Below are 13114 nucleotides of genomic sequence, written 5' to 3' on the forward strand. Positions count from 1 at the left end.
TTTTTCTTTGTTTTGAGCTAAATCACAGTGAGATAGCAGTTACAAAGTTGTTCATGATTGGGTTTGTCATACAATGTTCCAACACATTATTCTTTTTGACAACTGAGTTTTTGAAACAAAGTGACAAGAAGTAAGAAACACTTAGAAATAAGAAACACTTAGAAATAAGAATGTTAAGTAGAGATGGTAATTTTTCTTGGATTTACCTGTCGAGTTGAATCTCACGTTAGACAACCTTGCACGCCTTGAGAATACTTTGAAGGTTTTGTAACACTAATAACTTTTATTTAAAAGGTCTACCACACATTTTGAGGTAGCAATTATTCAAGTAATGAAGCTAACTTTCTATTGTATTATCTTGCCCCAAAGTTCTAAGGAAACTATTTTATATATTTTTTTTGCTTAAAGCCATGATCACACAGAAGCATTTATGTTTGGATTATAAATCCTAATTTGTAATGATTCCTTAGGTAAAGTGAGCTGGTCCTAAATTGTGACTTAGTTTTCTTAAAAATAGGACAAACTTTTTGAAAGAAAAATAGGTAAAAAAAAATAAACTTTTCATTTCTTTTTTCCATAAATCAGTAGTTTGCTATTCTCATGCTGCATTAGAATTGTCTGAGATACATTTACCTAATATCTGAACTCTACTTTAAGAGATGCTATAGTTTCTATTTGAAGCTTGGTGTACGGTAACGCCATATGTTTTGGGTGTTTCAATGGGCTTTGTTTACTTTCTTAGTTTTTCTGAGAATTCAAGTTTGCTATCAAGGTTGAAATTTCTCTTCAGGATCAATTCAAGGCTTTTTTAGATCATTTGGGATAACTACCGCTATCAGTCAGTCAGTTTTGCTCAAATTATGGTATGATAGCAAGTAATGCTCTAAGTTCAACTTTGTTGCAAGGCCAAAGATTTATTTCTTTCCAAGAGCACTTTTCATTATGGGCCAAGTACAAACACAGCCTTCCTCGGGACTCACACAGACAGAACAGTATCTGTCTGGGACACTGCTGATCTCAGGGAAGAATTATTCCATTACCTTATGTGAGTTTCCCTTGTATACAGTTCTATCCCAATATTACAAGTGTTTTTTTTTAATCATGTTATCTCTTGTTAGACATCCATCACTATCATAAATATATTATCAGAGGTAGTCATAATAAATGAAGTACAGAGGTAGGTTCCAAAGCATATTTATCTCCCTACTGTTATCTGTTCAGTTTCCATTTCCCTCTATTCTATTTTTCTCATTCATCTCCATTTTCATATTAGCATGTCTATTAACATGAGAAAATCTAGTCCACAGAAAAATTGCCTATTAAAAAGTCTCTCACAATTCAGTCTTTCTCCCCCAATTTCCAGCTTTTCAAAATATCTCAAAATTATATACAGAGGCCCGTGGTTTATTTAGAACCAAATTTTCATGTGCTTTTTTTCATTTTGCCTTAGTTAAAATGAAAAGCAACTACCAAGGTACCCAGGTGATATGGAGTCTTGAAATGGGATTAAAATAGTGACAAGAAGTGACTCTAAAATAAGGAACATTACTGAAAGAGAAAGCCAGAGAGAAAAAAAATTAAAAATCCTGCACAGTTTGATGATTGGAATATTGGCCCTAAAACAGTTCCTAGAAGGGCAATTTAAACCTGAAGACATATTTCTTCTATCCAGTCAAATTTAATCAAAGGTTTGACAATGTTTTTACTCTTGCTTTTAAAAATTGACTACATGGTCACATTCTAAATTATAAGAAGTAATTACACATCAAGGTCTAGGAGACCAAAAAGACTAGGCTATTTTTAAGATCACCAGCTATAGTTAAGGTAATAACAGTTTATTAGCTCATCCCATATGTGGCACAGCTCCTTGGGAACCCAATTCTTCAAATCTTTGAAAAACCAATGGGCAACAATGAAGATGTTCAAAGGCAATTGAGCAAAATGTTTTTCAGATTGCAAATATTGATTTCTTCCTCTCTGTGTTCCCCCACAAATACCATAGTATATCAAAACTAGAAGAAACCTTAAAAATATCTGTCAATCCCTTCATCTGCGGCCATTCAAACCAGGAATAAATAGGGTCTTCCCGACATTCTGTAGCATGTCTATAGCAAGACTAGATTTGATACCTGGATACTTATTCCTTATGCTTTTATATTCACTGGATTCAAGTCAATACATTAAGACCTACTTAGAATTAGGTAAAACATAAAAATAAACATATTAACTCCATTACAGATTAAAACATTGGACAATAAGTAGTCAAATAGGCTACTATAGTGTCACACGAATAGTAGTTAAATTGACTTCGAGGGCAAGCAAGCTATATCTAAAATTGAAAACAAGCATATCTTATGCCAAATTACGTCCATTTGCATTGTCTTAGATTCTCATCAGATTACACATTAAAATCAAATGTCAACTTAAATAATTTCCTAGCCCTACAATAAAGACTTCTCATACTGCTGAAGGCGGGGAAAAATAATGTTCAAATATCAAAGATCCTCCTTGCTTATTAAAACTCCAATAAAATTTTCCTAAACAAAGTATTTTAGGATAATGCCTAAACTCCAAAAATTAAAGAAAAGACTCAATAAGTGTAAATGCTCATTTTTTATTTTTTCACTATTTCTTTGGAAATGCTTGGAATGGTCAAATTCTAAATAGTTCATAAGCTCTCCTTTTAAAGAATACAAATAAAGAAGATAAAATATTGTTTTAGCACCAAATATATACCCACAAAAGTTAAAAAGAAAAAAATCTACAGGACTTAGATCAATTAACCAAGGTAAAATTTATGTCTATATGTAACTGACTTAGGAATAACAGAGATGCTGAGGAGCTTAAGAATTCAGTCTTCTAGCATTATGCAAAGCCTGTGATCTTGAGCTGAAACTCATTTAGGAAAACTCTTTCATCTGGTATTAATGGCATATTTTCCTTATCTGGATGCATTCGAACAGTCTACAATATCTTCTCTCCTAAAAATTACGTTCATGACATTCCTAAATTTACTTTAAAGAAATACACATGTAGAAGAACCTCTTGAATCCAAACTACTTTATTCCTTTCTTCAATTTGAGTCAATGTTCTTGACATCTCAGATAATGTCTGTGTTATAGTCTCTATATAATAATGTGAGCAAGCACTGCATTTCTAAGATGGTGGCAGTTACTTCTGGCTATGGAATTCCTTACATCTGAGGAACTTTTCCACCCAGATTTCTCCACACCCTAACATTTGTCCAGAAAAAAATGTCATAATACCTTCAGTATATTTCAGAATCAATATTGCTGTTGATATTTCAGAGATAATGTGAGGATTGCTACTTTCATCAGGATTCCCCCAAGACATTACATTTGCTTTCTAAATTATCCTCATCTTCCATAACAAGTATTTTTGCTACATAAATTTCTTTTGAATTATACCTGATGTGCTTTATCCTCTGATATTCTGTTCAACCACACAGGAATTCTTAATTAAATATAGAACTATTTCATTTGCTCCATGGTTTTGTTCCTTTTCTACTCTTAAAGAGAATTTTTACTACTTGATGGAGCTGAATTCTAGTTGTTCCTCTAAGATGCCAGCATTTTTCTAAGATATCTTTCTGCTTTAACCTGTGTTTCTGTACTTAAATTTTGTTCGTCCAATATTTTTATGAGATATTTTATGAGATTAAGGCATAATAGTCAGAAAATTCCTTAATTTTCTTTAATTTTAAAATTTTTCTTATTTAAGTAATTTTTATTTAATTAAATTAATTAAATTATTTTACTTTAATTCCCTAAATAAAATGATTCCTACATACTACAAATCCCAGTACACATTCTTTTTAATTGACTTTTTAACCTCTATGTTTTCAATAATTCCTTTAAAAATAGCTTTTGTTTTACAATAACAATCCACTTTATCTTATCTGTTTACTAAAAAAATAAGAAAACATTCAGTAGATAAAAAGTTTCAGGAGTGGTATCGCTGGGTCAAATGGGAGCTCAATTTTTAATTTTTTAAGAAGCATCCATACTGTTTTCCAAAAGGGCTGAACCAGTCAGCATTCCCACCAGGAAAATTAAAAAAAAAATGTGTGCCAGCCATCAATACCAAAAGTGTCTAAGATTTATTACAGCCTAGCTTTAAATAACAGTGCAAGTCTTTTACTAAGTGGTTTAAAGTCACATAACCAAAATTCAAAAGAAAATTCCAAATGGCTAGCATATTCTAAAGTCCGTGCTTGTTAAAATCTAACCTACAAATACATTTTAATGGTGTATAGTGAAAGATATTAAGACGTGAAATACGATAAAGTTAGAGTTAGAAAGATAACTCTAGGGTTAAGGCCCATGACCTGCATACTCAATCCCTGGAACCACATGGACCAGTCCTCAGAACCACATGCTTTCCCTAAAATTCTCAGGAATTTGCCTTAAACTCTGGGTATTGCCTCCCCTGAGTACCATCTTGGAAGAGAGCACCACCCCAGAAGTCTAAGAAATTTCTGGCTCCTTGGTATCTTCAGGCCTTTGCTGGCCCAGTTGGCTGAAAATCACCAGAAGAGGCTTCAGACTTCCTAATCATTTTGGAGGCTCCACCTCAAAAAAAAAGATGTTTTATTTCTTGGAAATAAAATGGAACCCTAGAATATCTGAGGTAGTTTTCCACAGGAAAAAAAAATCAAGTTATCCATGTTTCAGGCACTTTTTAAGAACCTCACCACAAATTCACAACTACTGTTATGATTATTATGACTTCCCCTCTATACAAATAAAGACAACATGATTTTAGAGAGGAAGACAAATTTGTGCAAAGTAACAGGATAAATAGAGGATAGAGCAATGAATTGAAGTGAACGTCATTCTCTGCCTTACACTACCAGTCAGTACACTCTAGACGAACAATGTAGCTTGAGAACAGATTGTGGGGAAAGATTATGAGCTTAGAGCAAAATTGAGTATACCTGGCTGGATCAAAAGACATTGACATCTTCTCAGATCAAAGGGCAAAGGAGAGTGGGTTATGGTTCTGGAATCAAGTTCTTTGTGTATGCATTGGGTACTGTTACTTACAAAAAGAATACAATCAAGGTATTTAATCTGGGTCTCCTTTTCCTCATTTGTAAAATACGGATAAAATTAGGTTCATTTTTTAGCACAGTGGTTGGGCATTCGTCTTTCACACGGCAGACCCGAGTTCGATTCCTCTGCCCCTCTCAGAGAGCCCAGCAAGCTACCGAGAGTATAGAGCCCTCATGGCAGAGCCTGACAAGCTACCCGTGCATATTGGATATGCCAAAAACAGTAACAATAGGTCTCTCAATGAGAGATGTTACTGGTGCCTGCTCAAACAAATCGATGAGCAACGGGGTGACAGTGATCATTTCTTCAAGTCAACAAAGGAGAATTCATGAGATAATGCATATAGGTTGTTTGGAATAACGTGCTATAGATGCACATATTATTGCTAATCTATCTTTCCGAGGGAATAGAAGGGTAGACTTTTATTCTTTTGTATATGATTGAAAGACAGATTTGATCTGTGGCATTACAATTCCCTACCAATTCTCAATGCCTAAGTTAATTTCCCTTTCCCCTTAGTTTCTCTACCTACTTCCAGACAAAGATCTCTTAGAAACCTCCCAGAGCTCAGTCAAGTACCTTGATCCGCATTGATTCTGATCGTAGCAAAAGGATCAAAAATAACATCATAGTGCTAGATTTTTAAAAATAGGTGACTGAATGTCAGTTCTAAGAATTTGCTGGCATAGGTCATGTATTTAGAGATTATTCAACATTTTCTTTTAAACGGATCAAACATTTATTGCATTGTCCAAGTCAGTCTTGGTTCCGGGAACCACATATTGGGCAGGAGCCGCCAGAGGGAGGCGGGAGGTGTTAGCCCAACAGCAGGCTCTCATCTCTTGGTGTTAGAGATCAAATCTCAGCCAGAGTGTGAGAAGCAGACAAGTCTGGACATGAAGTTTTGACTAGGAGGTAAAGAAAAGAAATGTATTTCTTTTTAATATCCATGGAGATAGATAGGGTAAAGTGATAGGAAAAAACTAAATATTTCTCCTAAATTCCACAATACACATTTGTTTACTTTGGTGTATGGGTCACCCCAGGTGGTGTTTAAGGATTACTCCTGATACTGTGCTCAAGAATCATTCTTGGTTATGCTTGCGGGACTATCTGTAGTTCCAGGAGTTAAGCCCAGGTTGGCTGTGTGTGAAGCAAGAGCCTCATGTACAATTGTTTTTGGGGAAAAAAATCTCTCCATTGCAATAATAACAATGGAGAGATACCTGGTAGCAACTCCTTTATAATATTGATGAGAATACAAAATGTGTCTCCTTAAAAAAATAACATGGTAATATATATAAACTCCAAAATGTATTTTGACTCAAGAATTACATTTTAAAGAAATAATAATTTCTTTATTAAAGTAACAATAAGTCTCTCAATGAGAGACGTTACTGGTGCCTGCTCGAACAAATCGATGAGCAATGGGATGACAGTGACAACACGTGCAAATGTATAAATGTGTAATCCATTTATCATTCAATGTGACAGCCAACAGATAATGGGAGAAGTATTGTCACTGTCATCCCATTGCTCATCGATTTGCTGGAGTGGGCACCAGTAAGTCTCTCATTGTGAGACTTATTGTTACTGTTTTTGGCATATCCAATATGCACGGGTAGCTTGCCAGGCTCTGCTTCATGGGCTTGATATTCTCAGTAGCTTGCCGGGCTCTCCGAGAGGGGCGGAGGAATCGAACTCGGGTCGGCTGGGTGAAAGGCGAATGCCCTACCACTGTGCTATCGCTCCAGCCCCAAGGAGAAGTATTAAAACCAGTGAAATAAATCTTAGCACACCAGTTAAGTAAAATACCAGATGACTATTATACTGATGATTTATGGGGGAAATAGTGACATGGAAAACCATTATAAGCACTTGTTGAGTGAAATGAGTAGGTTGTTTAAGAATGTAAGTGAGTTGTTATATCATGATTATGTATGTTCATTTACATTAAAAAAATATCCTAGGAGAGTCCTAGAAGGAAGCATGTATTTTACCAACACAGTGCTCATTTAGGGGCATGAAGTTTAAGATTATTTTCATGTGCATTTTTAAAAGTTATGGAGCAAGAGTATGTAGAGCCTTGCACATGCATTACCTTTATTTTCCCCCTATCCTGGGCACCCCATATAGCCCTATAAGTCCCACTAGAGTGAACCCTGCATGCAGATTGAAGGGTAAGTCTTGAGAGCCCCCCAAAATAGTTTCAGGTTCCTTCCAAAGTAGTTAAATAAATTTCATAATAAGCCCCACTTCCCAGTAAGATACAAGTCAAAAAAATTTAAGGACTATTATTACTTTTTTAAAAAAACTGTAAAAAGGACTCTATTTTTGTAGGAAAAAAAATATATAAGGTTTGTCCCAGAAATCCACAGCAAATTACTGAGTCATCACATTCTTTAATTGCAGCTCTGTCCCATATGTGATAGAAGGATAAAAGTTTTTGTGATACTAATGAGAAGCCTCCAAATTAGCTTTGCCACTTACTATGTGACCTTAATCTAGCTTAGCTTTAATTTCCTCACCTGTAAAATGAAGACCAATACTTCCAAGCTTTGCTATGAGAATTCAAGAAGATAAATGTGAAAGCAATTGGACAAATTCTGCTCATAGTTGGACCCCAGTCAATATTAGGTACTTACTTCATTCACTTGTTTCAAAATATGGATTGGTATAGTTAAATGAGATAAGGTTTGAAATGTCATCAGATAGTATAAGAACAGTCAGGACACACTAAAAATTGGTCCTCTTCTATCCTCTTTGTCTGCACCTATATTTTATCTTCTGCTCCAGCCTCAATTTCTTGCTTCCCTGTGATAATTTAAAGGAGTTTCATTAAATTTCCCTCCTGGAGGGCTGCCACTTTTGTCAGAATGAAAAAAGAGGTTGGGGAGGCCTGTCATAACACCTCATGGCTGCAGAAATACAAGACATTTTGTGTCCTGAGTGCTGAGAAGCTTGGCTGGAGCAGTAGCACAAATAGTAGCACACTTGCCTTGTCCCGACCAAGGTTCAATCCCCAGAATCCCCTATGGACCCCTGAGCACTGCCAGGAGTGAACCCTGAAGGCAGAGTCAGGAGTACCCATGTAGCATTGCTGGATGTGGTCCCCAAACAAACAGACAGAACCCAAGTACCAGGAAACTGTTATCTACCTAGTCACTCCATGGATGCCTGTTTGGTACTAGAGAAAACCAGAAATACTACTTTGCCGAAAATAGGAAAAACGTATCTTCCACTGTCCTGTGTTGTAAAAAAAAATAAGCACACAGAAGGGCGTGTGCACTCTCGGGCTCTCCGGGCGGCTCTGTCTCATCGCCCGTGTTTGATGCTCTGGAACCGCTGTGTATGGACTGGATTGGGATAGCTGTTGGCCAAGGACAAGCGAAGGAAGAACGAGGACCAAACTGGTTGCTGATTAGTTACCATTTATTCAATCTTCCATCTTTCTCATCTCCTGCTCTCCCAGCTCCGGCCTCTCTCTGGATCTACTGAAGCCACCTCCTCTCTTGTCCTCTCCTCCCGTTTTCTCTCTCCCCTTGCCCCTAGGCTCCACACAGCCAGGTAGCAAAATCAGCATAAGAAAGCCATTCCTGAGGGCAGGTGATTTCAAAGCCCTTCCTGACTGCCAGCAGGTAAAATACCTCTTAAGGTTTTTCTCCTTTCCTCAGTCCAAGAACTTATTCACATCTTAATACTAGTTATTTTTGTATGGACATAGCAAGAGATACATTGAGGCTTGCAAGGCAGCTCTCCTGGCAAAATCTTGCCACAGACTCAAACTACAGCACTCAGGCCAGATTAATTATTCCTAACCCTAGCAGGGTCCGAATCTAGTTATCACTGTTTGGATCATGATAGCATTTTTCCAAGACCAAGCTCTTACCTTATAGTAAGCATTAGGCACTTTGGCCAGGCCCATCTAAATGCCAGGGTAGCACACAACTCACTGCTTGTCCTGGGTCCATCCCATCCCTCGTTGGGACCCTGCTTTTGGGGATGCTAGGAAGTAAGGGCAGCTGAGGCTTAGGTCTAGAGAACAGATGCCCAGGAGGAAAATATCATGTAGAGTCAAATGACTCCCAGGTTACAAAAGCATAGCATTTGCTAAGTCCTCCTGTGTCCATACAAAAGGATATGGCTCTGAATAAACTATGCAAAGGACTCGAGGAGAAGAGAAAAACAATATTTACAAGTCAACAGAACACTAAGAAAGAAGCTACAAATAAACACAGAGGAATGGGAGCACTATGATGGGAGTTACCCAATAAACCTAAACTACCTGAGGCTATGTTATCCTACACCGTGTGTGGGTTTGCCTTCTGCCATAGCACAAACAGCAGAAAAGACAGGTTTTTTTTTTTTTTCTTTTTGGGTCACACCTGGCTCTGCACAGGGGTTACTCCTGGCTCTGCACTCAGGAATTATCCCTGGCGGTGCTCAGGGGACCATGTGGGATGCTGGGAATCGAACCCGGGTCGGTCGCGTGCAAGGCAAACGCCCTACCTGCTGTGCTATCTCTCCAGCCCCAAGACAGGTTTTTTTAAAAAATATTTTTAATGTATCACTCTGAGGTACAATTACAGACTTACAAACTTCTGTGCTACATTTCAGTCATACAATGATCAAGTACCCATCCCTCCACCAGTGCCCATTCTCCACCACCAATGTTCCCAGTATCCCTCCCGCCACCCCCACCCCATCCCCTGTCCCTCATCCCCCAACACCCTCCCCCACCTCTGTGGCAGGGCATTTCCTTTTGTTCTCTCTCTCTCTCTCCTTTGGGTGTTGTGGTTTGCAATACAGGTACTAAGTGGCCATCATGTTCGGTCTATAGTCTACTTTCAGCACCTGTCTCCCATCCTGAGCAGACTCTCTAAGAATCCTTTACTTGGTGGTCCCTTCTCTATCTGAGCAGCCTTTTCCCCCAGCATGTGAGGCTGGCTTCCAAGCTGTGGAACAATCCTCCTGGTCCTTATCTCTACTATCCTTGGGTGTTAGTCTCCCATTCTGCTACCTTATATTTCACACATGAGTGCAGTCTTCCTATGTCTGTCCCTCATTTTTTGACTCATTTCACTTAACATGGCACTCTCCACTTATATGCAAATTTCATGACTTCATCTCAGAGAACAGTTTCTGATTGAATTCTGTCCTCCAAGTATCACAGGAGTGCAACTGCACTGCAAGACACAATATCAAACCAGATTTCTACTTTTTGGGGAATTGGGAAAATGTGTATTTTTTAAAATATATATAATTCTCTATAGTTAAGTAAAGAGATAAAAAAGAGCTTCAAAGGGGCACCGAAGTAAAGGTGCTAATCTGTGTTGGATAGACCCAAGGAGCTGGTGGAAGCAAGCAATCTGTTACCAAGAGGAGCCTTGGGAGTCAATCAATTGCAGATAAATCAAGAGGGGGGAAAAAAGTAATTTTTTCCATGTAATTTTGAACTGGACAAAAGTGTTTTAAAATTAGACCCTTTCATTAGAAATGCAAAAGGAGGCAAGATTTAGAGGATATTAAACTGATATAGTCTATGGGAGCACCCTGAGAAGGTGCTCATTTATAAACAATTATACATCCTACCGGAAATAATAATTACCTATAGGAGAGCCATTTTCACATAGTTTTTTGGGCCTGTTGTTGCATATAAGCATTGCTCTTGACCTGGACTAAGCCAGAGTGTCTGATAAGTTAGCAGGAGGCCCTGAGAGTATCCTGGAACACTCCTTGTCCTTCCATTCCGTCTGTATCACCATCTGTATCTGTTTGCTTTGGTCAGCCACTAGTTCCTGGACTACTAGAGTCCCCTTCTAGAAATATGGCAGTATTTTCCTCTTTTAAATCCAAAGACTGTGGAAGAAACTCAGAACTAAAATCCTGTAGAGATTATAATAATAGTTGGAAAGTGTTTATCAACTACTTATATGCTGCAAACTCAAAATTATCATTTGAGATTCTAATAGCTTTACTGCCATACGTCTAGGGCAATCTTTTTCTAACCTGGACTGCATTATCAATGTTTTCTCACTGCTTCTATTATCCTTTCTCCCCTCTCCTTCACCTCTATTTAGCTCCAATTTCAAAAGCTAGTTTTTTAAGGTACATATCACATTGAGAGATAACTTTCTATAAAAGTGTCAATGGAATCACTTATATCACTTGTCATCCCATTTCTCAATTTGCTTGAGCAGGCACCAGTAATGACTCCATTTGTCCCTGTCACGTGGTAGTGTAGCCCAATGGCATCTGTTCCAGGAATACAAGGAGCATCAAACCATTCATTCAAGGTCTTGACGAAGAAGTCTGACCATCTCGTAGGTGGGCGGCCAGGCAGTCTTTTGACATCCCATGGAATCCAGTCGGTAATGGCTCTAGTCCAGCAGTTGTCTCCAAACCGCTTTATGTGTCCAGCCCATCTGATTTTTGACACCTTGGCAAATGAGGCAGTGTGTCTGATCCTCAATCATCGATGGAGGTTGGAACTCCGGATTCCTTCTCTCACTTGAGTGAAATGTGATACTCCAAGCATAGCTCTTTTAATTCCTTTTTGGGAGACCTGAATAGAGTTCTCATCCTGTTTTCTTAGGGCCCAGGTCTCTGAGGTGTATATTAGTGCAGGAAGAAGAGTGGAGTCAAAAAAGATGTGCCCAGAGCCAGAGGTTCTTCATCCTCTTAACAATTTCTTCACCACTCTTGAAGGCATTCCACACCGCTCTCTTCCTTCCTCCTGCACAGTTTAGGTGCCACGTCGTTCATCATGTTGAGTTCTTGACCCAGATACAAATAACTGCTGCATTTAGAGATGTTCATTCTGCTGAGAGCAAATAGAATGTCAGGAACTAGTCCGTTTCTCATGAACATTGTCTTTGTGAGATTCAGCTGCAGTCCAACCTTTCCACACTCACGGTCAAAGTCAGTCAGCATTTGTGCCACTTGGCTAATGTTTGGTGTTATTAGAATAATGTCATCAGTGAAGCGGAGGTGGTGTAGTTGCCGATCATCTATCTTCACTCCTATTCCTTTCAATTCCAGTCATCACATGATGTTCTAGAGGGTGGCACTGAAGAGTTTCGGTGAAATGGTTTCACTCTGCTGAATCCTTCTCTTTGCTTAGATGATCATTTCCTTGTAGAATGGTGAGATCCTGGTGGTGAATCTGCAAATCAGCTCACAGAGGACCCTGATATAATGTTTGAACGCCCTGTTTGGCTAGGGTTTCAATGACCACTTCAGTCTCAACAGAATCGAAGTCCTTCTTTAAATCAATGAACGCTAGACAGAGTACCATCCTGAACACTTGTGAAACCTCAATGAGCTTGGTCACCATGTGGATTGGTCGATAGTGCTGAACCATTTTGGAACCCAGCTTGCTCGCGTGGTTGTCCTTTGTCTAGTGTTCTGCCAATCTTATTCAAAATGACTCGAGTGAACAACTTGTAGATGATGGACAACAGGTAGATTAAGTGATAGTTTCCAATGTCGTGGGTGTCTCCCATTTTATACAACAGAACAGTCCTGCTGGTTTTCCACTGGGATGAAACCTTGCATTCACACAGGTAGTGTGTGAAGAGCCGAGCCAGTGTATTGATGAGTTCTGGTGACAGATTCTTCAGGTGTTCGGGTGTTCCTTTGTCTGAACCAGGTGCTGTATGCTTCTTTACTGACAAAATGGCATGTCAGATTTCAAAAAGGAGAATGCTGGAACAACAAAATCATCCTGCAGAATTTGGTATGTAGGCAGGTGGATGTGGCTATCAAAGAGATCCGAGTAGAAGTTGTGGATAACCTTCTCTATTGCGCTTTTGGAAGATGACATAGATCCATCAGGATGTCGGAGGGCAGTCATCTTGGTCTTGTAGTTGGCAAAGGAAAGGTGGGCTTTGCAAATACATTTCCCAGTTTCTGCTGCATCAGCCAATACTGCTGCTCTTTTCTCTTTGAGGTCTTCCTTTATCACTTCTCTGCACAGCTTTGTGAGCTGGGACATTAGCTTTTGATTGCCTGAGGCTCACGCCAGACCATGGTGACAA

This window comes from Sorex araneus, chromosome 2 (assembly GCF_027595985.1).
Source record: "Sorex araneus isolate mSorAra2 chromosome 2, mSorAra2.pri, whole genome shotgun sequence".
NCBI classification, from domain to species: Eukaryota; Metazoa; Chordata; class Mammalia; order Eulipotyphla; family Soricidae; genus Sorex; species Sorex araneus.